Genomic DNA, 27,795 nt, shown 5'->3' on the forward strand with positions numbered 1-27,795 from the left:
GCTGATTCGTTACCGCAAACTGTACAGCTCTCCGTATATGCAGACGACATTTGCTTATGGGCTTCAGGCGTGACACGTGTACAAGTCCGCACACGACTTCAGAAAGCCTCAACGGCTGTGTCAAGATACCTAAGAAGACAAGGCCTGGAGCTTTCTGCTGAGAAATGTGCAGTCGTTGCTTTTACTCGTAAATCGATGTCCCCGTATGCTTTGCGGATTATTGACCAAATCATACGATATAGACGAACGCACCGATTTCTTGGCGTCATCATTGATAGAGACTTGTCTTGGAGCCCTCACATCTCGTACATGACAAAGCGTTTGGCCGCCATTGTGGACCTTCTTGCGTTTCTCGGCGGGAAGTCCTGGGGCGCAGCAGTGCCGTCAATGTTGCAACTATATCAAGCACTGTTTTTGGGCTTCCTGCGGTACAGCTTACCTGTAATAGGTAATACTTGTACTACGAATATTCGCAAACTCCACAGCGTGCAAGCCCAAGCACTCAGGACTTGTCTCGGTCTTCCCAAAACAACGTCATCGATTGCGACAGTGGCCATAGCCAGAGACGCGCCTTCGACAGTCTACATTGATACAGATGTCCTGAGAGCGCACATCCGACGCCTGACTCGGATTCCCTCACACCATCTTGCTTGCTTGCCAGCAAAAAGGCCACTTTCAACTTTTGCTAAAACTATTGTAAGACATCAGTCGTACTTGCCATCAGAATTTACGCCCGCTTCACGATTGTCAGATCCATTGTGGTGTCTGCACCGGCCGCAAGTGCAACTGACAATTCCAGGAGTCAGAAAGAAAGCTGGAGCGCCATTGCAAGCTTTGAAGCAAGCAACATTGGAGCACATTCACAACGTGCACAGATTCCGGAAACATGTATACACAGATGGCTCAGTAAAACTCAACAGCGCTGCTGCTGCAGTCATCATCCCGGCACAATCTGAGGAAATCAAATTAAGAACTTCATGTGTGACCACATCGACGGGTGCAGAACTCACGGCGCTCCGTGTTGCACTTGATTTCATTAAGCAGAAACCACCGCAAGAATGGACAGTCTTCAGTGACTCCAAGGCAGCCCTTCAGTGCATACGAAGCCCAATGCGCCACGGACCCAATGAACAACTGGCCTCAGAAATTCGGCACATATATCATCAAAGCTATGATAAGGGACACAACATAATCTTTCAGTGGCTTCCAGGACATTGTAACATCAGCGGGAATGACGAAGCCGACGAAGCCGCCCGATCGGCGCATGAAAGTGGTCAACGAGTCTTCATTCCGCTTTCGCGAACAGACGCTGCGGCTGGGCTGCGATTGATGTCCCGTGAGTGTACTTTGCCCCTGTGGGACTCAAATGTTTTCACCATGTGTCGGTTGCGTTCGTTGTCTCCGGACATACGGATGCACCTCCCGCCTGGATTACCACGACGTGAACAAACCATGCTTTACCGTCTGTGGCTAGGCGTTGCCTTTACAAACGCCTATGCTTTCCTCATAGGAATGGCGAACAGCCCCACGTGCGACCCATGTAACATCGACGAGACGCTCGCACACATTATCTGTGTCTGCCCGCGATACAGTGCTGAGAGACAAGTGATGTGCAGGGTACTGGACCAGCTGGACAATCGTCCACTTTCAGAACTAAAAGCTTTAGGCCAATGCTCCGAAAGAACATCCGCGTTGAAGGCCATACTCGCGCTATTAACGTTCTTGCGGTCTACGGGGATTCACGACAGACTCTAAGAATGCCGCCCCCTACCGTTCTGTAGTGTACGCGCTTTGTTCGTGCTTGTCTCCCTTTCTTTCTATCTCCCCCTTCCACTCTGTTTCTCTTTTTATCCCTCTTAACCCTTCCCCCTGCGCAGGGTAGCCAACCGGAACTACCTCTGGTTAACCTCCCTGCCTTTCTCTGCATTATTTTCTCTCTCTCTCTCTTGCTGCTCGCTTTCCGTTTTAACAGGATGTTTACATTTTTCATAGACTTGATTGCTCAGGAATTAAATGAGGTGTGCAGCAACATAGGAGCCCATAAAACCAGGTACGAAGTCTTTGCCTTTCCTCTCGAAGTGTCTTCAACCGCTGCGGCGGTAGGCAGCCGAGAACGGCTGCACGAGCCGTGTGACTGCCAGCGTGATTTCAGGCACATGAGTGCAACGCAAGGTAGCTTCGAAGGTTCTGCTGACACACACACCTGCGCATGACATCATCAAACCAGCATGCCTGGTCCTTGAACATCAAGGTGCTGACAGCTCACGTCCGGTGACCATGGTGGAACCCGGTGGAGGTGAGAGCAAGGGACCTTGTCTTGATGAAACACGCAATCAATAGAACGACAGTACTTCAAACTTTTACCTAAGCGATGAAGAAGCCATTGAGTGCGATGAAGAACCTTTCACATTCGTGACTTACCAGAAGAAAAGAAGTGAAGGAGTCCCGTGTGGTGTTGCGACCATCTGAAGGACATAATTTTTTGGCAAGTGAATTCAAATCATGCTACCTCGGAAATTTTCCCGGTGTTAAAGGAAAAAGTTCATTAAACAGAGACACCAGTTTTACAGGGAGTGTTACCTGAATGGCATCTGTCAATAACCTGCTTTTTAATGCATGGAGTAGCAGGAATAGGAGTTATGCTCTGCGTAGCGGTTTCGGGCACTCGAAATGCCGGAAAGATTCGTTACGTGTCACATAAGTACCCTGGTGGACAGCTGTGCGAGTTTTTGACACTTTGAAGTAATATCAGCCCGCTGACGAGCAAGATACTACCATCTGGAGGATTTTACAGTTGAATCCGGCTCTTTGCATAGTGTAATCCTCCACTTGAGAGATGAAAAACCAGTGTCTAAGAGAATACACTTAGGCTTCGCCACCAACGTGGCGGAAGATGACCTTGGTCCTGCCTTGAGGTGTTATAGCTCTGAGAGGTTTGGACACCTGGCAAAAACTGTCGTGAATCACGTCAATGTAAAATCTGCTCCGAGATCCACCAGCATACTGAATGTAAGTCTGTGCAACAGCCTAAATGAAACTTGCGTGGGCAATCATACGGCTTCCTTCTCAGAATCGCAACACATCGCAACACTATCAGCGACTTAACCTAGGACAACATCAGCGATCTTCTCTGAACCCCCCTCCGCGATCACCGCAGACGGTGATAGGAGCATTGGCCTTCCAGAATAACACAACGCCACCCAGTGTTAGACAGATCATTCTACCCATGCTGTTTGTTGCAATTCGAGAAAGTGTCACAGCTATACCTCAGGCGAACAAGCTTCCAGAGGTAAACGCGCTGCTGGCTATGGAGCCATTAATTAGTAACCGGTCCACATCAGTGCCACTGGATGGCAATCCTGTATAGTCATTAAGAAAAATGTCTTAATATTGCAGTAGAACAGCAAAAACCTTCGATCCAAATTTCCCGATTTTTCGCAAGTTGGTTGCAGAATACAGCGCACCTGTGCTGTGCATACAAGTGGCTGGAGTAGGTGATGACTTTTGTCTTGCTAATTACCTAATACAATATTCCCCTTGTCCAGCTTTAAACAGTACACCAATGCTCTGTGTTCGAAAAGATTTGCCCTCTCACCGTACTCAATCAAGCAGTTAAGATTTTCCTGAATACGTAGCCTGCAAAGCACATCTCGCTAAATGTATGTGCAACCGTCGCAAAATATATTTGCTAGCATCGAGACACATTACGATTGATAATTTGGGAATGTTTTTGAGCATCACAACATAAACATTATAATATGTGGGGAATTCAACGCACACAACATAACATCCAGACGTAATCACTGTGATGCCCATAGGAATATCGCTCAATGCGCCGCGGAAAAATGGAATCCATCAACATTGAATGATGGAGGTGGGACATTTACGCTTGGATATCGCTACGCCCGTTGCATAGGCGTACCACTGTGCTCTAGTGATCTTGTTACGGATGTTGGGTCGACAACAGACGCAGAAACACGTTGAAGCGACCATTTCCCTATTCTTATATCGCATCCATGATTAAAAAGTACTACGGTACGAAGGTACGTGGATATAACAAACTGGCGGCTCTCTCGTCAACATTCCAGTCGGCCAGTCGAGTGGAATGCGAAGCTGATGTAGAGAAGCTCACATCAGTGTTAGAAGAAACAATGAAAATGCGTCTGGAACACATGCCCAATCCTGATTTAATACATTTGAGTTGATGGCGTATCTGGAGATTTGACAGCTGTAACATAAAAAGCGGAAAGAGGTTATCGCCAGAGGGGAAATATAGAGGCGTATAGAAATTCGTAGCAAATCCACTCAGTCATGTGGAGACGACTACAAAATAAAGAAAAACGGATGGCGTGAGTTTTGAAACACGTTGTCTCACGTGACACCAGTTCCATGAGTATGGATGACTATTCGTGCATTAAGCGGCCCTACTATTTAAACACAGGCATATTGTGCTCTCGCAATAGCGAAGGAAACTTCAGAAGAAGTGATTGCTGAGGAATTTAGAAAGGTTATAACTAGAACTAGCATATATATTACTTATACAGAGTTTCAATATTCAGTTGAAAAGGCAAAACGAAAATTTCTTGCGTTTTGAGTCGTAACATCTGGAATTAGACTACGCATTCCTTATAATTGAGCTAAAATGTGCGTTTCCGCCTTGTTAGACAAAAACTGCTGCCGGTCCACATTTCATTACATAGGGTATGTTGCAGAACATGAGACCTAATGGTCGATAAGTGCTTTTGGAGATACTCAATGACTCTATGAGTGTGTCCGTGACTCTTCGACAACAGCACGTGTAACACCTATATAGAAGCCTGGTGAAACTCATCTTTCTCTTGAGTCTTTTCTTCCTGCGACTCTGACGAGCTGCTTATGCAAATTCATAGAGAAAATGACGGACGCTATGCTGCAACGGTGGCGTGAGTAAACAGAAGCCCTTCCCAATCACATGACAGGATTTCGAAGGCGGCTATGCATCATGGACACAATTTTGGATGTCGTTACCTACGTTGAACATGGACGAGCTATTGGATATGTCACAATAGCGGGTTTTTTAGACATTTCATGAGACTTCGACACAGTCAGCCGTGCTCATATACTTTATCGTCTGCTAGAGTTGGGAGTCTCTGGAAGGGCGCTCCCGGTTATGCCCACCTTGTTGGAAGCCGGATTATTATTTATGCAAACGAGCGAAAGAAAAAGTTCCTCTCGTAATCTTGTTCAAGCAGTCCCACAAGGCGGCATCTCAAGTCCGCTTCTATTTAATGGTTCGATGGCGGATTTACCACGGAGATTTCCACTTGCACTACATGACTCTATACATGCGGATGATGTTTGTATTTCGACCTCTGGTTCAAGTACCAGCCTTGTTCAATCAACATTGCAGGAAGGCCTCAACATTGTGGATAAATTCTTAACGGAAAGAGGAATGGAACTGTCTTCCAGTAAGACGGCTGTGCTGCCTTTCACCAGAAGATATCTAAAGGATTTTCAGCTGTGCCTTGAGAGACAAGCTTTAGACATAGTAAAACAACAGAAGTTTCTGGTGGTTATAATAGACAGAAAACTTTCTTGGAATTTGCGCATGCAAGCCTTCGAAGAACAAATAAACTCAATAATGTTCTTCGGCACGTAGTAGGCACGACATAGAGAGGCTCGGTTTCATCCCTACTAGAAGTACGTAATGCAGTCATAAACTAAAAAAAATACCATATATTTCACCTCTTCTGAATGGAGTCCCGTTCATCTGGAGAGAGACTCGAACGATTGATAGCTACAGGCCTTAAAGCATGCTCGGGCGTTTCTGAACCAACCTCAAGTTCCTTAATTTTTGCAGAGGCACGTGATCCCCCATTTCGTATTATGAGGACGGTCGAAACCTGTCGACACTACTTTCGAGCTTCAGTGCAGCACAAAAGGCACCTATTAGTAAGTGCACTTATTGAGAGCGACAGGGCGAACATGAAAACGGTGATTCACACAAAAAAGTTTACTACCACATCATGAGTTTTGGTTCTGAGGTATCTTCTAAATTACAAAGCAACTCTTCGCCCTACAAATTGAATTTTCAGTTTGAGGTAGTATTCGCACACGAAATATGTTTTGCTAGCAGCGCCACAACTAGCGTTAAGCCAGATATACTTTCCATACCCTGGCTATTTTAAAGCGTATACAGATGCTTCTTGCCAAACAATTTCTTCTACAGTTGCCTTTTTCATTCCAGAATGCAACTAAATACAGATATTTAAAATACCTCCCACGACATCAACAGCTGAGCTTTTTGCAATATTGTCTTTGTTACAATGCACAAATTGAATGCAAAATTGGAACAATGGATCACCCTGTGTGATTTGCAGGAAGCTTTGTATTCAATTCATGGTGATACCAGCAATTCGCAAAGCATGGCGTTAGCTTACGAGACACTAAGGAACTCACAAAAGCAAGTGAAGCAAATAGCACAAAAATGTTCAGTGGAATATACATGGGAATGTTTCAGCAGAAAACGCACCTGGAGAAGCGCATGTTAATAACGATAAACTTGCTCTCCCTCTAACGCAAGGCCAACTGCTACACATATTAAGACAGATCTTAGCCCATGGTAGCAAAAGGACATGGTTTGATGAAAGCTCGAAATCTTCGGATTTATTTCAAGTTGACCCGTCGTTGCTTCAATGTAAAACATTCTCTTCATTAGATACAAGCAGAGTCTTTGAAACGCTCATTCACTGTCTGTGGCTCGGTACCACGTACACATAATATTTGCAGTGTAAAATTTCAAGAGCTGATAGTCCGGAATGCCCTTGCATCGACGTGGACGAGGATGCACAGTATCTTCTGATAGAATATACGCAACGCGACACACACAGACAACGCTTAACATGTGATTTAGTGGCATTATACAGCAGGCATTTCGCCCTCAGGAAGATCTTAGGTCCTTGGCCAACGTACTCATTCTAAAGACAAGCGCTACTGGCCCTTCAAAGATTTCTAGAAGCGAGCGATATTTTCTAAAACAATAGAGTAGACTCTTTAAAAGAGCTAAGCTCATTCTATGTTTTTTTATTACCTGACTTTGGCCAATTCAATGCCTCCATTTATATACCTTCATTTGAATCTATTCCGTGTTTTCTTATGTGCCCTGATTTTAGTGTAGTTATGTGACTGGTCATTGTGTTTAATGTGGTGCTTGTATGTGACTGGACTTTCTGTTTTTATGATTTGGGATTGACTTTTACTTTTAGCTTCAAATTATGGTACTTGCGTTACTGAACTTGCTTACTTACTTGTGTTACTATAATTGGAGCTGACTTTTAGTTTTAGTGCGTTTAAGGCAATTTTTTTTATTTCTATGGGAAACGAAGTAGCCGGCACTAATTAAAGGCGACATCTCCTAAGTACCATAAATTAAAAAAAGAACACAACCGTAAATTGAACAAGTCGTTTAAAACGCATTACGTTGAAGATAAATAAGTATAAACACCTGGTTATCATGGATTACTAACAGGCTTCTCATAGCCAATCAGTCAATTTACCTGCATACGATATATCTTATTTTAATCGTAAAAACAACCACCTAATTTTTCTTGCACACCCCTTAAGTATTCGTTCGCGTATAACACGAATAACTGATTGCTAATCTAGAGAAAACATTATGTAAAGGCCAAGTGGTAGAGTTGATAGAAGGCTACCATAGTAACTACCGTCAATTTCTTGCATTTAACCACCAGAGTTCCCTTACGGCTATTGCTATGCTCGCAATATGATCAGGAAGTGTGCGCGCTCCAGTAGTGTTCTTATTTTTACTAATGACCTTCCATCCTCTGATACAGCCAAGGTCCGACCTCTAGTAGATTATTGTGGTATACATACATAAATTATTTTTCTAAACGACCAGTTTATTTTACAAAATGTATCGACAAACATGCATGAATGGCAGATGTTTCCAAATAAAAAAAAAATATGTGTCACTATGTGTACCAAGGACGATACATCGATCCACATATAATGAGCCATTATTTATACCGCTTATAAATCAGTTGATGTACAAAACTACTTAGGGCTGATAATAGAATGGACTTTACATGGGGTCTCTATAATATAACACTACATCAGCTTAGCTCAAACAGTTCTTTGCCATTGACAGACGTCTTTGGCAGGCGCCGCATAAACAAAACTTTTAGGATGCATTTTGTATGCGAACTAGTAGCAGTTATTTTTACAGCGAAGATCTTAAGGGCTAGTTCCCCAGGACCGTGTCCGTGTGTTGCCACAAAACTCCCCATACGTTTTAGAAAGATGAAGCGCCAACAGAGACAGCGCACCGCGTGCCGATCCCTCAGATAATGCAATGCCGGGCCGAATGGTGGCGGAGGTGAAGCAGTCATTATCGACTCATTATACGTGGACCGATCCCGAAGATAGTGCAATGCCGGGCCGATTCGCGGGGGAGGTGCAGTTCGACATTAAGGGGCCCACATACGTAGCTTCGATGGTCATCCTTCTTCAGAGAGTGGAAGGGGACTGTGGTTTTTCTTTTACACTTAATATATTGCATGTTATATTATATTGTATTACATTCATTATCTCACGAAGATGCCCTTCCCTTGACGATACCTGATGACATAGACTTCTTGAACATAAAATTCATGCATATATAAATAATACGAGGATATAGTTAGCCACATCGTATTCAGTTGCAACATGAAGCCGTTGCAACCGTGTGAAATGTTCTTAGCAGAACTGTCATCGAAGATTATAAATAATACATACTGATGTTTCTGCTGATGAGTAGCGTGAAAAGGCTTTTTTGTGAGTAGTGGTAGTGCTTTGTCAAAAGAAACATGGAAATGCGTTGTATCTAACAAACGTACTTTACTTCTGTGCGGCAGTCAAACCGACGGAAATGTTTGTGCGAATTAGTTGAAATGTAATACGGTGTTCTTGCAAATGCAATACAATGGGCAATTATATGTAGCGCGAAGATGCATATGTGATAACGCAGTTTTGGATTATATTGTGGCAATCGTTTGTGGACTTTATTCGATAAGACAGCAGCCGGCAGTCAGCTCCCGAAATGTGACAAGAAGAGGCAAGAAAGGCTTCGCTATAACAAGCACATGCATTGTGTACAGATTGCCACGCGGATAATTTCTAGCAGCTCAGGGCACCAGTTAAGCCATCCATTTCATAAAATGAAGCCGTTGTTCTCTTCAGGCTTTTCTAGACCGTTATTTGCCAGCCGTGACGCCAACAGGGTCCTGCGCTTAACGTAACCAGGGTAAAAGATGTATATTAGCCTATCCACGAGACCACCAGCGTAGCGAAAACGCGCGTGTGCTCTGGAAAGAGAGAGATGCTTGATTGCTGTGCGCCACTGATCCCTTCATGCAGCTTCTTTTCAATCGCCGTCGCGTCGATGAGAGGTGGACAATGAAAGGTCCCTCGTTCTGAGTGTCTAGCGCGACTTGCAACTTTTGGTACACTCCACGAAGCTGATGAGCGAGGATGAGAGAGCGAACGTGGCAAAGGCAATGTTGGTGAGCGAGATATAGAGTACTCATAAGGGAACGCATGGAGGTCTACGAAGCTGAGTCAGGTAGACTACCCTTCACTGTGGAAGGGGGAAAGGGAATTAGGTGAAGGGAAGGAAGAGAGAAGTTCATACTTTGCACTGTTACACACACAAGCGTTCATCGCTGAGTCAGTCACAAACGGTTATGCAGGCTGGTGCATTTCAAGAAACGCAGCAGCGCGATGGTCGTCTTCCGCACAGCAGACGCACGATGATAGAGTCCCAGATCTCCTGTGTGTGAGGCCTGTCTTCTAAGTGCCCCAAAGCTGTCAGAAGGGCACTGCTCTCATCTTAGTATGTGGGGTAGTCAAACAGGATATGTTTGGTCGTTTCTTCGACAAATGTGCCGCAGTTGGCATTATCTGCCATTCCAATTAAGAAGGAGTAAACGTTTGTTAAGGAAACTCCTAGTGGCATGCAGCACAGTAATGTTTCTTCCCGTCGGTTGAAACCGGTTAGAATTTGTAATCTTATATGTGGGTCCATGCCAAATAGGCATCAGTGGGTGAGCTCCGCTGTATTCTATTTTGGTTTGCCCATATTATTATTCTAGGTGAGCGAAAGACAGCCATAGTCGCATAGTGGCGTTTATTTCAATACAAGGCGTTTGGCAAATGCCTGTAACGTTCCTTTTACGTCATCAATATGGAAGGTTTAAAGACCTTAATTTTATTGTAAACTGGCACACAGCAGCGATTATACAAGAATTTTCGAGCTCATAGTGATCAGCAGATTAGCAGAATAAAGAACTGTCTCAGGTGACCGAATCGTTATTGCATATTCAACTTGTCGTTTTCGAATGCCCTTATTGCGCTATAACATTATTTAATACAGCCCTGAACCTGTGTTTACAGAATAAAAAAGACTTCGTGGTATGATCTGGCTTCATTACCGCATTTGAAACCCACTTCGTTTGGTGGCTTATTTTCGCTTAACTGCTGTCGTACACAACAACGCAACCAGAGGGCTCTGAAGCGATGAACCTTAGAGACAACTTGTATGGAGCAGCAATTTAGAAACGTAAATATTACTACACTGCAGCCTTAACACCAATTATAGCATGCTACCCACAGGAGCGTTCACACACAGGCCTAAGCCCTCTTAAGTGTGCGGATGCCTAAAACAGCAAATAACTTAGTACGAACCACTTTATCGGCGGTTCATCTCTTTGGGTTATTGTATTACGAGTTTATGTTATTTGCGTTATGAGTTTGACGAACCGAGTCGAGCATCCAAGAAGAACATTCAAATTTCTTCTGCTCATACCATTAAATTTCTAATATACTATAAACTTTATTCTACTACGATATAAATCATATGGACACTTCAGTTGCATACTGCCGACACAGTCGGCGTCGCCGCGATGTTCTGTATAAAGTGCAAGGGCGATAACACCGTCGCCGCGCGTCCTATGCTCTATGTGCGCGTTAAAGCAAGCGAGGGAAACCGGCGATCGCGGCTCAATCTGGCGAGCGCGAAGGAAGAAAGCGGAAAGCAAACGCGTCGTCTTCCGTCGCTCGAAAGGTCGAGGGGGGATGGTAGAGAGAGAGGGGGCGGAGATGTGCTCCGGCTGCAACTGTGCATTTCGCGACCAGGCGCAAAGGGAACTAATGATTGGGGCCCAATCTCGCGTGCCATATATGGAGTAAAGCGGGGAAGCATTGCGGGAAGGGGGGGGGGGGGGGGGGCGGCTTCCACTCTGCTAAAAAGAGCGTACTTGCACGGCAGCGTGCGGTAGGGCGCGCCGCATCTCGAAAGGGATTTGCAGATGACTTATATCTTTGTGCGCGCTTTGTTCTCACCACTCTTATATTTGCGCTCGCTGCTGCTGCCACGCTTGCTCACGCAAGCGTTTTGGCAGCGAGCGTCCGTGCTCATTGGGTGTGATGTGTTCGTGTTTACTTGTGTGCGCTGGCACCATTCTTGTTAATCCAATTAGTAAGTGAATGTTTCCAAATGTATACGGCCGATAAAACTCTTATCCATACTTCGCGTAGTTGTCCACTAATTTGCTACAGCAATAGAAGCTTCAGCTTTCGGGTGAAGCTACGACTGCATTTTTTATAACATGGTACTGTACACGTGAACCTTGATCACTGTTGCAAAACCTTTACTTCCTACGCCCTAAGTTAGCGCCATTAACCCAGTTCACATTATGGCATCCAGCTACTGCTCCCGAACAACGAATTGACCAATTACTTTCAGCGCGCTCTGAGCAGTGTGGTATCCATCTACATGCGAGCCAATCACACAAAGCAGCACTTGAATCTTCAGCTTGTTTGATTTGTCTGCATCAAACTTACGCAACCTATCGTCGGCTGCTCTCCGTTTTTGTGGTCTGCGAACGTTGCCCTTCCGCCATCAATGCTTCTTTCTCCTCTACATCGTTGCTACTCATACCCCCTTTTTGCGAACAGTTTACCTCATGGTCCGCCCACCACTGCTTTCTCTGAGTATTAATGCTCAGCTTGCCCTTGAAGGCTGATACATTAGTTATGAATCTAAACATACCTCTTTCCTAACATCTTAGCAACGAAATAGTATTGTGGTGTCTGTGCGCTCTGCAGGCTTCGGTAAAAAGTTCCGCAGCCCTTTTCTCTGTTACTTTGGGATCCTCGTGCCAAGACCTCTTGCATATTAACGGCTATGCCTGGCCAGTATCTTGTAACATGCAGAAAATTAGCGTGATAAGGAAACGAAAGAAGACGTGCGCTGTCCTATCTTTGACGTATCCTTCGTCAGCTTTCTCATTTCTCCTACTGTGCTTCTACAGTACCCAATTTTCACTATAAAGACAGCCTATATGTATCACTTGAAACCTGCGAGTTCTATCTGTCCATGCTGGTCTCTTTCGCCGCACAGGGAAGTGTTTTTTATCACATTATTCACCACGTCTTTTACGTTCCGCTTGAAAGTTCCGTAATAAAGAAATGGATGGGTGCGAATATTGGCAGTGAAGCCACGTTTCCTGCCCGAGTAACGACATATTGTGTAGTTCAATCCATGTGAAAACGCATAGCTGCCAGTCTTGCTTCATAAAAGCAGTAGGCATTCTTTGTGTCGATATTGCGCCTCCATTCAGTTGCTACGTAATCCTAAATGTTCAATATTCAGGATCTCCAGCATACCTAATGCTCAACTATTTTCCACTTCCGCCTACCTCCCAATGGACACAGCCCCATGGAGTCACCGCTTGTAGTGATATCGGCATTGCAATTTTCTTCTATAATTATAAACATTATGTTAGAGCACGGTCACGTATAACTCAATGTAACACGTCAAGATAACTAATTCGCCGACAACGCTGTGTCTAATTAACATTTTCGGCCTTGAATTGTTCCCTTTAGGCAGACATTTCTTGCATAATATATTTAGTGTGGAAAAGCTCTCCGACGCATGAATTAAAAATAAAAATTTTAATTTTACTCTTTTTAGCAAAATTACGGATATGGTGTAAATGATGCCACAAGGGCTCAAAGGTTGTGAAGCAACTCGTGGCGTATTCTCAAAAAATGTTCACCTTTCTTATATTTTCTGTTGTAGGGGCTGAAAAAGTTCGATTTTATTTCCGTAAAACGTTATCATGTCCCTCGTACTGTTCAAACAAGAAAATATAACTGTACCTAATAAAAGCAAGCTTACCATAGTTGCTAAGAACTCCTGTTTTAAGTTGCTGTTGAGTGCCGAGTTCTTGATATTCGTAGGTCAACCTCCACGAAACGATCTTCAGCTCATTTTGTCACTTAGTGAACAAGGTGGACACAACATTTCAATGAGTGTTCTTTTCTTATTATTGATAACATTTCTGCATGCATCTCCATGTCCCATAGGGTTATATCATATTTTCAGAAAAATAGCAGTTCCTAACAATTGAATATGCAAAAACAAAACAAAAATACCCACTCTGTTTCTAGAAAACGCTTCGCAAAACATGCCGAACGAGCGGATCACCCCAAATCTCAATTTTACAACCACTGCGCCTTAGTGCCGTCAGATTTGCACAGCGCCAAATGAGCTATCATAAGAGTCGCGAAAATCACTCTACTCGTTTTTTAGCTGATATTCAGCATATTCTTATTGTATAGGAGAATTATGAAGCCACATGATAAAATTGTTTAGCCCTCAGGACGTCCTGAAGTGAAACGAACTGTGCTACAGCTATAATTATTATTCTTAGTTTGATTTGCCCACAGAACAATTGTCTCACACCATTCCACATACAGATCTGGAAGTTGCCCGAACACTATGCTGCCTTCACTTCGAACGCTTCAATTTTATACTTACCTTGTTTGACGAACTGCGTGACACGTTAGTTGATCGACACCACCAGGGTTGGAAGGGTTAAGGTTGTTGACTGTTGTGTACCCAGCACGTTTTGGTAACCGGTAGGCTAATTGAGTCACAAAAGTCAGTAAACGCGGCCAAGCTGTGCCGCCATGAAAATGTATCGTACTATTTCACCACTATTGGGGCAGATGTGACCAGTGCATTGATAAGACGTAAAAATATTTATGGCGCATGTTCTCTTCGCAGACTCTATACGACATAGTCAGGTGCCGAATCTATTTTTAATGCGTATCGCAGAGCACAGTAGCACATTCTCATTAGTTCCTCCTGCGCTGACTAGGTTGCAGAATCCTTTCCGGAGCACAATCATCAGTAACATGCTGAGCATGATTGAGAAGTACGAGGAAATCGACAAAATACGGTGACACGTGCGACCAGTAGGAGAACAGGAAGTAGCAAAACTATCTGAAACATTTTTTTTTGCAAGTCGCACCATACAAAAATGTAACCTTGAAGCATGCTTTTCTTTAACGAGCCGATGGTGTGCACTTTGGCACTAGGGCGTACTCGGTAAAATGCGGGCCCTTCCTTTGATAAAAAAAAAAGATGTAATTATGAGCGGTAACGAGCCTTTGAAGTGCGTCGAGTGCAGATGGAGAGCCATAACTATTGCTCGCACTTGCACACACGGCATGCGCTGTAGTATGGAAACCTCTTACTCGCAGGGTTCACATTGTGCTACCACTAGCACCGCGTAGACGAACAAAGCAAGCGTACCTCAAAGCGAAGTTCATTTCAGTTCTGCTGAGAAATTTCATAATATGGACCGAGGATATCACAGGAAGCGAAGAAGCGGCATGAAAAGGGAAGCAATGCATGAAGGGAGAAAAAAAGAAGTCGCAATTTCGCCCGAAAGGCGAAGCATCGATTGTGATAGCAAATTATTAGGCAGCTGTCCAAAGTAAATATAGTAGATTCATCGGTTGCATAAACGTGGGAACATTCGCTTACTAATGTGGAGAACCGAGGGGTTGCAGCGGAGCGCCAGAACCAGAGGACCAGCGTAGCAGGCTCTTATATGGGACTAGCGCGTGCCGTGATTGCACCGCGAGCTCGCGCCGCCTAACTTTATTTTCCTCATCTTTTTCGGTGCGCACTGAGAGCGCCTAGCTTTAGCGTGCGCGCGTGGCGGCGTCTGTAGGCGCTCCTCTTAATCATAAGCACAGTGTCACGCGCGCAAAAGTAAGGATGAACACATCTCACACGATAACTACGGAAACGCTGGAGTGAAGAAGCGCGGCGGCAGCAGCGAGCGAATTGGTCTTCGTGCCACGTCTCGCTGAAACGCAAACTAAGCTTCGACAGCACACTGCATACGACGTTACCACCACTCGGCGCGCTTTGTACACATAGCAGATTGCGCGCAAGATATTGGTGACCGCGCGCCATGTTGTACGCAGCAGCCGCTGGGGTAGAATGCCCCCATTCCGTCCCTGCTGTCACCCCGGTCCTCGCGCGCGACGACAGAGGGCGGGCTTCGTCCCCGCTTTCTTCTTTTACGCGCATGAGATTGAGCCGCGATGGTCGGCTAACTCTCGCAAGTTTTTGCTCGCACATAAATCATACGGCGCGCGGCGTCGTTGTTAGCGCCCTTGGACATTATATGGAACATCACGGCGACGCCCTCGGCAAAGATGTGCCTGATAAGCCCATATAATTGCTTTTGCCTTAAATGTTTATTATGCAGTGCACACTTCCGTAAGTGCGTTTAGTAGGCGTTCGCATGTTTTCGGTACATCTAGCCGGCTGCCAATGGCCCCAGTGAAATTGCGCAAATTATTGTTAGCGCGAAGAATGCAGAAAATTTAAAAGAAGGCAGCCAGGCACGAAATTCATGACTAAGAACGTGGCAATAGCGAGAAACGAAGTTTCCTGTTATAATCGGGTAGGTGACAATATAGTACCCACCACGCATCACCGGTCATGTACAGACCTCGCATTGCCCAACAACTTTTTGAGTGTCGCCATAGAGCTACTGGCCATGTACCATTGTGATCATAAAGCGGTAGTCACCTCCGTGAGCACAAAATAAATTCAATAACAAAAACAAAACAAGGTTAAAAATCAAGAAAGGCTGAAGTATGCGATTGAGTAAAACAACAAAAAATCGTGAAGATCGGCATTCATTCTGGTATGTGTCATCTAATTTCAATCAACACAGTATTTATCAACATATTTATGACCATATGTACAGCTCCGCTAGTCATTCACCTTCACTGAGTGGCTCTCTTTTCTTTATTTTCCAGATAAAAACACTTCGTTAGAATATTTACGCTTGATGTAATAGTGTGCTATTTACTATTACTTCAAGCTCTTGCCTTTGCTTCGAGTTGTCCACAAATTCGACTTCGTCCTGCCATTTACTAGCCGCCTGGTTAGCTCAGATGGTAGAGCGGCTGCCCCGGAAACGCGGTGGTCCCAGGTTCGAGTACCGGACCAGGACGTATTTTTCTTCAACTGCGAGGCTTTTCTTTCGAGGAACCCGTATGGGCTTCTTTGTAGCAGTTGTTACAATGGGGTGCATGTCTCGTTTTCTCTTTAATAATATTTACAGTTTTATTATCCCTCTGTATTATAACAACTGAGGGTGCAGATCAAAACCTGCTAAGCTTTTTACATGGTTACTACGCAGTTTCCTAGAGGTCGACAAGAATGTGTTCGGCTGAACAAATGGGCACGACCTTCCTTATTGGGGGCCTTACTTGGGGATGACAGGCAGAAAAGTTTTCTTTGGTGCTTTTCAATAGTAGAAATGAGCAGAACGATCGCTCCCTACTATCATTTTTTTCATTTATTTGTTGTTTGAGACATACAGCTGTCTCAGGTGCTGCAGAAAAAGGCAGTATTTTTGCCTGACAAAGGCTGCAGCACCCACAACATGTTCCCACTCTGCAGCAAACAGCACAAGTATTACAATTGTCAAAATGTGATAAAGTATCAAAACAATAACAGATTCGAATCTTAATCAGAACATGCTAAAAAAGGAAAACACAACAATAACATTGAGGTACATAAGGAAGTTATACAATAAAGCAGCAACGAAAATACGTTTTAACTGATTTCTTGAACCTCAAGCTTGATTTCGAGGTTTGCAATTGTTCCAGGATTGGGGGATTGTTGTTCAGTAACGTCGATATTTGAAAGTATAATGCCTGTTTCCCATAGTTCCTGCGAGTAAGCGGTATAGAGATTGCGTCATTTCTGAGATTATATGGAGTTTCTTTGGTGGCGAAGGTCTGATTAAACTGTATGTGATCATCTTGACGGAGACGGAACGCCTCGAGCGATAGTTTATGCAAAAACAGATGGTCTATATGGAGTATGCCAAGCTTATCAAAAACGGTTTAGTATGTGCAAGAACAGGTAGGTTATAAATTGCCCTTACGGCTCTTTTCTGCAGCCTACATTGTGATATAAGGTTAGTTTTGGTAGTGGTTCCCAAAACCAGAAGGAAATAGTGTAGACGAGAGTCTATTAGTGTGTAGTATAGTTGTTTCTTTAAATTCATTTGAATAGGGTGCATTAAAATGTTAATCATTCCCGTCGCTCTACGAATGTCGGCTCTGACGGTGTCTACATGAATGGACCAATACAGGTTTTCGGTAAACCATACGCCTAAACAATTTACGCACTTCGTATTTTCTATAATGCACCCCCCCAACTTTAACTCGTAGTGGCCCATCAGCTGCTTTCCTTTAGGTCTAAATATGACATACTTTGTTTTTTTGCAGTTGTATTCTACTTGAATTTAACCAGCAGTTGAGGGCCCCCTTCCCTCTATTGGCAGCGTCAATGATTCTTGAATGTTATGATCAGAGAAGAAAAAATTGGTGTCATCTGCATACAAAGTTATGCACGGTGTGTTTGGGATGTTAACAATATCATTAATATAGAGAATAAGCAAAGTTGAGCCTAGGACTGAGCCCTGAGGAACACCGCAGTTTAAATCAAGAAGTTGGGACTTAGAATCTTTTAGGCAAACAAACTGCTTACGGGAGCTGTGGATGGTTGTTAATTAAAGCATATGCTACACCTCTTATGCCATACCAGGGTAACTTTCCGAGCAAGGTATCATGATTAATAGAGTCAAAAGCCTTTAGAAAATCTCAAAGCACTCAATAGTGTAAGTCTGCTTTTCAAATTTCTTAATTAACTGGTCTTTCGCATGAAAAAGCGCTTGCTCAATAGACTTTTGTTTCTGAAACCCGATTTGTGCTGGTACTATTGCATTGTTTTTTGTCAAGTACCGAACTATTCCTTCATTTAAAATACGCTATTTTACGTCATCGTAAAGAGAATGTACAAGAAACGATTACAAAATTTGTAACAAATAAAATTCGCCATTCAAGCATGTAGGCGGCTGAAACACAAAATCTGAAACCGGGCCTTGCTGCATTTCCACCTCTAACAATTCCTTTTTGCAAAGCAAACGTAACAGTCAATTTAAGTCTATTGCGAAAGAAAGACTTCGGAAAGCAGGATAAGGTTGTGTAGGCGGAATAAACGTTAGTGTAAAAAGAGATGTGATGCATGGAAAAACGTGTAAGAATGTTCGAAAAATCGCGAAAGAAGAAAACACGTGGAAAAATATTCGACGCCTACACTACTGAAAATCAACTTGAACGAAGATTCGAGGTTATGGTAAGCTCAGCCGGACGTTGGTTTTCCACAGCTGTAGGCAAACTCAATTAGCGCGTCTATTATGTCCTTCTATATGACCCATGTGAACGTCCACAGTAGAGCACAATAATGCATGGTCGCGCTCAGGGCATGAACCCTGGAGAGTTCGTGCTTTGTGCGCGGCTAGCAGTGATGACACCATTTATTGAAAATAGAACTACGCGCACCGGACAGTAAATGCTGCTTGTACCTTGACATGCGTATGAGCGCCTCTAAGAGTCGCGTTCTTGACACGCGAGATTGTGCACGCGTGTTCGAGTACAATTCCCCTCATTGTTGGCACAGTATACATACAGAGCACAACAACCACTGAAGGTGCATCCTGGAACATCGAGCACAGGTAATTCTTAAGCACCTGAAAGCAGTGCAGCAATACAAGTATAAGCAACTTCCCAGATTTCCTTCGAGACGCTTCAGATGCGCTTCATAAACACCTTTGGCAAACTAGTGAGTATTCTAGCACGCATGCTAAAGAAACAAGAGAACAAGAAATAGATATAGCTCCTCAAGATGCTGCGTTCGTGGTATGCAAGCGGTATTTGTGGGCAGCAGCTAACACTCACAGTTCACTGCATTATAAACCTTGTTGGTCATGAGAGATTAAATAACGGGTACATCGGTCAGTAGGTTTTAGGGGCATGCCTAATAGGGCGAATTTCGTCCGGGTTTCTTATATTGCTGCTTGAATGTACAGTTGAAATTATTGTTGGACAAGCCTTTCATTACATGAGAATTCCATTGTAGCAAGTTCGGAATTCTATTTGCCTTCCCTGCCGTGATAAACAAGTACGTTAGAACATTATGTTGTATTCGTGTGTTCCTGCTATTCTTACGACCGTATGCAATCAGTTGTGAGCGTCATACTCCCGTTGTTTGGACTTCTGTTTGTGTCAGTCCCATCAGCGCTACAATGGTTTGCTGACCTATGGTATGATCTAGCTGAGACATTGTTGGCACACTTGCGCAGAGCGCATTGAAGTGGCTTTGTTTCTTGTAAGAACACCCTGCAAGCGAAAGCCTGCGCGCGGTGGTAGTGCGCTGCGCTGTGGCAACCAATGAGCGCCATGTGATGGCAAACTATGTGTTGTTGGTTTCATTCAGTCGGGATTAACCACTTCATTTGAATTATTGGTTCAAGTTATGTGGAAATCCCTCTTTGTACAGGATTAAAAGAAAAACAATTTAGTATGCTGACAGATCAGATGATGCTCTCGTCCGCGTTTATAATGCGCCTGTGCAAATTATCAGAGTTCAATGTCCTATTGGAGTAGGAGGGGGCGACGACCCATTTTTCTGCTTTAGAATGAACTTCCGCTGCTTCTAGAACCTCGCGCAAAGAAAAAGAAGGCATCGCCTTCGAATTTGGCGGTTCCTACGTTGATATGATGAAACTTATGTGTACGATGGTTGAACAAAATTCTCGCTCAATGGTGGTTCAGAGCCAGTATTGGTCGCTTGTCCTGCTTATGTTGCCCACTTTTTAAGCATGAAATGCTTTTAGCTCCCCTTGTGAGAGACATTCAAGTGAACTTGAGCCCGAAGCTAAAGCCGTCATCCGGCCACTGAAACGAGAATACCCGGGCAAGTTGCGAGAACAAAACAACATCCCCCTACCTTTTGTACAGGACGACATTACATACATACGACATTACATACCCCCAAACTGCTTGGAAAAAAACATTCCTTCCAAGTTATTCTTAATGTTTCTTCACAATGTCACTCAAACTGTAACTTCTAGTACGCTGAAGTTTTATTGGTCATTTCCAATACCGATGGTTCAAAAGGCAGATACATTCTTAGCACTTAGCAATTTTAAGGCGACAGCGTTAAGGAGCTCGGGTCGCAGAAAAGCCGGCGTCGTCGGTGTCGGCGTCCGTGGCGTTAGCCGTGAGCGAAAATCCCGGCAGGCAATTCATAAATAAAAACAACATGGGCTGCGTGGGAATCGAACCAGGGTCTCCGGAGTGTGAGACGGAGACGCTACCACTCAGCCACGAGTTCGTTCCTTCAAGACGGGACAAAATCGCCCCTAGTGAATGCGGTGTTGCCTTAGAAACGTGCCGCAGAAAGTTATACTGCGGTGTATATCGGTAATTATGACCATGTAACTTACAGAAGTCGCAGTTTCACGAGTAGCAAAGTACGTTTCCGCTAAATCTCTTCTGCGCTCTGCGCGCACGCAGAGCCATCTTGCGGTAAAAACAGAAGACCCCTTCTCGCAATGTACGGCACTGCCCCGACACGTGGCGCGCCACTCGCCCCATTACCGCGTCCGCCTTCATGGCGCGTCGGGGCCCGGCTATCTCTGCCGATCGCGACGTTTGGCTGGCGTAGCGCGTTTGAGTAGGCGGTGCGAACGGGATGCGATAACGCTATCGTGTTCCACTCTTTAAGGCGAAGCTTAAGCGTCCACCAATTTTTTTGGTCATATTTTGGCACTGAGGCTCCATTGCCTGTGCTCATTTCAATGCCATCCTTCCGTGAGTCCCGCCCTCCGTCCGGCACGCCGGCAGCATCGGTAGCCTCCGGTGCACCGGTGGTGGCTGTTTGACCGGGACGAGACTTGCAATGAGGTTCTGTCTGTTACAGGAAACTATTGAACCCATATGGACCAGTGCACAGTATGGCGTGGTGCGGTGCGGTGTGGTCGGGTGTGCCGCTGTGAACATGCACAACACCAATTTTAATGTTGCGGCTAGTATCATCTTAGCTCATTCTGGTTTGCCGGTTGCCATTTAACGCTTACATATACTCTCGATTACGGAAGAGCCACTTTTTACTTCCCTGCATCAGATTTCGCCAATTTTCCCTTTCCAACTTTGTTGCTTCTTCTTTTCCGTTCTGTTTGTCTATTCGCATGCGCACCAAGCCACGTATGCCCAGTTGCACCATACCCAGCGACCAAAGTCGCCCACTTGGCGTGACTGCAACCGATCAGTAGTCACCACGCACAGCAAGCGAATGTAGGGGGACACAGAAAGCTTAGATGTAAAACATGATTATTGCTAGTTACACAAATTGGCAGGAAATATTTCCTTTGTAAACAAATCGGGTTGAAATCTCTGAAAAACATATTTCGGCGGAACTCTCCTCAGGGTGGATATTTACCTTGATGCGATAAGCATTTTAGCACTGAAGCTACAAAACATACTGCCAAGTTCTTCACTTCACTGCAGCCGACTTCTTCAGTTTTCTCTTATCAACATCTTCACTTCTCTGTAGCTCAATGTTTATCGCTCAATTCACGCTCTGGCCTTTTTCTGTTCAGTTTTTTCTCAACTCTACGTTGTTTTCGATGGCGAAATTTTCAGGCGATTAGCATTCCTTGCGGACTTCATGTATCTTCCGTTGACTTCCTGCCTATGCCTCGAACCCTTTTGCCGCCAAAGTGGGTCAATCTATATTTCATGAAATAATCGGTGCATTATCGGGATGCTATTGCTGAGGGAAAAGCTAAAAAAAAAAACCTTCGGTAGGCTTATTGAAAGAAAGCCCGCGAAATACGAAAAAGTGCCGCACCACTAGCCGCGTGGAACTTTTTTATTATTTTGTGAGCTTTCTTTCAACCTTGGTGGGAAAAATGTTTCATGTAGCAGATATTGAGCAACTGAAAGCTGGATGGGGAATGTTTCGGAATGGTTTCAGTGACTTTCCTAAAATGAGCCTCACGAATTTTCTCACTGGTCCGTTTGCTATGAATATAACATTTGAGTAGTTGAATAACTATTAAAAACTAAATATGCATTCAGGTGAAACAACAAATAGTCTCGCTTGCTTCTAGAGACGGCACAAAACATTGCCTTGGTTCGGTTAAGCTATGTGGAGTTTGCATATTATTAAAGTGTGACAAAACATACCGAGGCCACATCGTCTGGTGGAGGGCACGAGGCAATCACGTCTAAATATATATTCACAGAGGCACCACTCGCGGACTTCACGGTGGCGCCAATAGATGGCGTGCCTAGTTCAGTGAGAATCGCGAAACGGTGCCCTTCTGCATACGCGTATCATACACGATGCGTTTCAGATGTGATGTTATGGTGTGTCACTGCATTGCTGCAATGCTAATCGCTTCAAATGGACACTAAAGGCCAATATTAAGGCAAGCTTAGGTGATAGATCAGTGCTTGAGAAACGCTAATGCATCAGTATTATCATGAACAGAGCTTTAGTAACCGAGAAATTGATGTAAATGTAAGACACGATTAGTGGCTCCCCGGGACATTTAGGCACTAGCCCCATGGCGAAGGTTCTCATTACAATTCGGTCACTCCTATTCAACCATTATTACACTATTACAAATATAATTGTATAGCATTTTAGGACGAAAGAAAATGCTGCTTGTGCAGTTATATTAGATTTTAAGAAAAATAACTAATTCACAACGCCCCTGACAACAACGTGGGTGGTCGCAAGGTTTCGTCACCTCGACACTACGCCCGTCGCGCTTTGTCGTTTTAGTAGTTTTGTTATCGTTCATTTCGGCGCTGGTTTTCCTGGCTCGCGAAGCTCACCCAAACTGAAATTAGCAGACAATGCCACGTCCATGTGATGTCGCGGGATTCCTGAACGGTCCAAACCAGTTGAACAAAGGTCGCTGCAGCGGTGAATCTAACGCTCTGTATTCACTCGGTTTCTCCATGGCCATGCGTTTGCGTTTCATTCACCAAATTACCAATAAGGGTGAATAAGGGGTGGTGATGGCGTATCCACCGTCACCGCTCGGGGAGGGAAGGGGGGGGGGGGGCGACATGGATTTGACTAAAGATAAGCGGACCCTTCAGGCGCAATTTTCTTGTAAAGTAAGTCTTTTCTTGGCATAAACAAGCGCTGCGAGATATCTGGAATGTTACTCTAACAGTCCACGTCGATTTTGTATTCACCCATCTACACTAAAACCCATCTACACTACATCGTTAGACGGGTTCTGGAAGGTTTTTCATTTCCGCGTTGATAACCAGTGATTAACATGGGTCCAAATATTCATATTTTAGATCCCATTGAATATTTTATATGGTATACGCAAATCACTCGGTAGCATGGAAGTGAACTTGGCTTCTTTGCCAAATAGATACTCTAGGAGGGAGAAAATACCGAAATCTCTCAATATGGTAACACCATTTTCATACACGGAGAATTCTCGCCAATTCACATTCTGCACTTAAGTTGAAAACCACAGTCTGGAGCATTGGCCTTGAGTGTTAGAATAACTAGTGTCACATGCCCAGTTGCATAACCTCAATGTTCCAAAAAGCCTATGCGGGCAAAACCCAGTTGCCCGTATACGCATTTGTACAAATTGGCGTGAAGGATACAAAATACAGAAAAGTGCGGGAAATTCCCAAAGAAATGTAATTGCTTGAAATGTTTACTTTCTTTGTAAGTTGCAGTTTTCACTTTCTTATTTCATTTTGCAGATTCCATGCATGGGACACTCTACTCGAAGTGTCTTCAATATTCTTTGCAGGCACGACTGCTACAGTCTTCGTTGTCTGTGTAACACAGCGGACGCCCCACTTTACGCACCAGTCCTGACTCCTATAAATTTTTCGCAGCCTTTCTCTTTTCTAGTAAGCGCACATTGACTTGTGACACATAGTTTCCGCTTACCCCCTTCATATGCGTCCCCTTTCTTGCTACTATGTACTGTAAGTAAAAGGCATGATATTATAGGGCAGAGCAGTTTCAAAATTGTTCACAGAAAATGAGCGAAGTTTCCCAAGACTAGGCACTAAAAACTAAGGCTGGAGTGCCAGTTACCGCGATGGACCCTATATGAACATTATTGTCATTTTATCATAGTCACATCGACCGCACCATTCTTCACGTGAAAAGTTTGTTCTCGCACATTATAACGATATCTGCTCTCTTTCCGTTCCTTCGTTATCTCGACTGCCGTCTCGGTTTTCGTGTTTAGTGTCTTCTTGACGTCGAACATTCTTTTCTGCCAAAGCAGCTCTTTATAGGAGTGTGTCATATAAAAGAGCCACTTACAGTGTTCAACTGCGTATCCTTCGCGGCACTACCCTGTGGGACCAGTGCGCAGTGGCACACCTGTCTGCGTGTCAGCAGCCCCGGTTTATTTTCCGGTCGCCTTGTCTTTCATGGCCCGAAGGGACGTTTACGAGATGTCTACAGGCGGGAGTGCACGCGTTTATGTGCTTGCACGCCGTCCAGGTGTCGCTGGACCAAATAAAAAAGAAATAACGTCAACGCGTTACTTGCACGGCTCCTTGGCATAGAAGACAATATATATGTAGCATGTAGACGTAAGAAGAGGTGGCGTGGGAAAAAAGCAGCGAGAAACACATAAGGTACGGAACGATAGGCAGAAACACGCACATTGACGCAATCAAAGACATTGAAGAAAAGGCAGGGTATACTAGCATGAAGACATGACGCAAAATGGGACAACAACGCTCATTCTAAAGGCGTTGCGTTCACTTGTACGCACAGGGAGGCAGTCTTAGCCATAGCCTATGCCTGTTCTAGAAACGTCAGTAACGTCTCCCATTTCTCTGCCTTTGAGAGTGTAACAGCTATTAAGATAGGAAATAAATTAGGTAGCAGAACGCAGAGAAACCTAAAGGTCACACATCTGTTAGGTTCCCTATTGGTTGAGAACACATTTCTTCAGGTTTAGAGTTTTCTCTGTGAAGAAGCGCCCAAATAAAACGTTTAAGCTCATATAGCAGCTTCGATTATTACTCCAATGTTCAAATTCAGCAACGGCATGTCGTCATTTGTATCTCTCCACCAACCTCGTGTACCTACTGCTGCCCCGCTGCTTACAAAGAAAAGTTCCTGTTAAGGCCCAGCTCATTTCATTTCAAAAATACAAGGGCGTGACCATTAGGTGCATGAATTTTCACGTTGATTACTTTGCGGATGAATCCTGCACCGAGTGGACCTTATCTCCTTGTGTCCCTATAACGATTTACACTAGAAAGTTTCCCGCAACGTGAGCAGGATCCCTTACGCCTTGTTTATTGCTTCAAATATTTCCATCTTGCAGAATGCTTGCCATTTGTCTTTCTTATTCGATGTACGAATCATTCTCAGTGTCGAAGTCTTGTAACGCTGAACTTAAACAAGGAAGGACAAGGAATTCTTTAGAATTGTGTTTTTATAGACCACTTAGTATGCGTTTTGAAAAAAAACCTTTGTCTTTTGTTTTCAGCCTTCTATACCTTGTAGCTCCATGGTACTCTTGTACCAATTTTAGAGGGAACAGAAGGCTTTCAAATGTTTGCATGTATAGAGACATCCCATGTGTGCAGATTTCCTTTGAGCGCGGTCTGCTGGAATTAAAACTCGCTAGGCAACGCTTCCGCAGTCAACTCACACGTGCTACTGTCTCTTGCTTTTCCTGGATTTAAATATCCTCGTGGTCTTGCAACAGGAAGTGTACTCGAGTTAATGCTAGTGAAAACCGGCAAAAGGCGACGCTAACACCACTATTCCGGCCTTGCGTCACAAATGTTTATTTCTAACTTTTTTTTATTTAGAATAGCACATGTAGGGCAGCAGTCGTAATCCATCGCTGCGACTTCATTACTTGGTGGGCTTTATACATTGGATTTGACTCTGAGTATGTCAGCGTCTCGTCTTCATTTGTAGCATTTACTGCAGCGTCAGTCATTGTTTAGTTAGCTTATTTGTTGTTCGTTTTGCCGATGCTGTGCAGTTTTTATGGTATCGAAGTTTTGTTTGTTTTGTGTACATAAAAGCGACATTCCACAGCAGACTCAGAAGTGCAAGCGCACATACGGAGATGAAATAGAGCTGAAAAGCTAATACGAGTGCTTGCTGCTCACCAAGAAGCTCTCTGAAACGTTAGAAGGAATGGTGTTTCTTCAGAGAACACTTGAAAAAAAGCTTGCCCTGATTGTACTTTACAGTTTTGAGAACTTGCGTAGCTGTTGCTCTTTTAAATGCCTTTTATTTGCGTGTTTTTTATTTCACCCCGGCTTTGAAATAGGCCTACTGGGTTGAAAATAAGCCTTGGGGATAAGAAACAACAGCTTACTGAGGCATAACTTCTGCTTTTCCCGAAGTTCCTTGAGGAATCCATGGAGCTCACTGAAGCTCCCAGACAGAGAGAGAGAGAGAAAGGCAAAGGAAAGACAGGGAGGTTAACCAGAGATTATCTCCGGTTGGCTACCCTGTACTGGGGGAGGGGCAAGATGATGCGATAGGTGAAAGAGAGAAGGATAAAAAAGAAATATAAAAGAAACCTACACACACACGCACGTACACACAAACTGTTTCTGTTGGCAATGTCACGCATCCCGCAAAGGCGTTCCCAGTGTTACGCAGTGTCACCGTACAATCCTACGTCACACAGTGCAGTCACAATTTGTCAGAAATCCAGTGTCTTTTAAGCAGCGCAGCAGCACCTTCATAGCGGATCGCGCTCATGTTCGCGTAGGCCAGTTTCCAAGGATCTTGTTTTCTGTCATTGGCCGCTTGTCCAGTTTGTCAAGGGTGGCTGAGAGGACTGCTCTTTGGGGGTTGAAACGGGGGCACTGACAAAGAAGGTGCGCGATTGTTTTTTTGCACCCGCAGAAGTCACAAAGTGGGCTGTTGGCCATTCTGATAAGGAAAGAGTACGCATTTGAAAATGCTACTCCAAGCCATAGACGGACTAGAAGGGTGCAGTCACGTCGTGGAAGCTCGGGCTGTCAATGAGGGTCGAGGCTATGGAGGCGTGCACTTGTGAAATCGAATGAATTCCATGGAGCAAATGTCAGTTCATGTGCAAGTACCAAAAATTTTTCGCTGCATCGGCTCTCGAAAGGGGAATGGCAACGCAGTTGACGCCGTCATGGGCAGATGGGGCAGCTGCGTCTGCTCGATCATTGCCATGTATGCCGCAGTGACTAGGCAACCACTGATATATTATATCGTGTCCTTCGGCAGCTACGCGATGGTGGACTTCTCTGATCTCTGCGATGAGCTGCTCACGTGATTCATGGTGTAGTGCTGAGCGTACACTCTGCAGGGCTGCGTTGAAATTACAGAAGACTGACCATGCATGGGGTGGTTGCTGCTTAATAAAATGAAGAGCCGCAGGCAGGGCTACCAATTTAGCAGCTGTTGTTGATGATACATGTGACGTCTTTAGCCACATTTTGACGGATCTTGTTGGTATCACCACAGCAACAGCTGAACTTGCAGATGTGACTGAGGCA

The sequence above is a fragment of the Dermacentor andersoni genome, chromosome 2 (genome assembly GCF_023375885.2).
Source record: "Dermacentor andersoni chromosome 2, qqDerAnde1_hic_scaffold, whole genome shotgun sequence".
Classification (NCBI taxonomy): Eukaryota; Metazoa; Arthropoda; class Arachnida; order Ixodida; family Ixodidae; genus Dermacentor; species Dermacentor andersoni.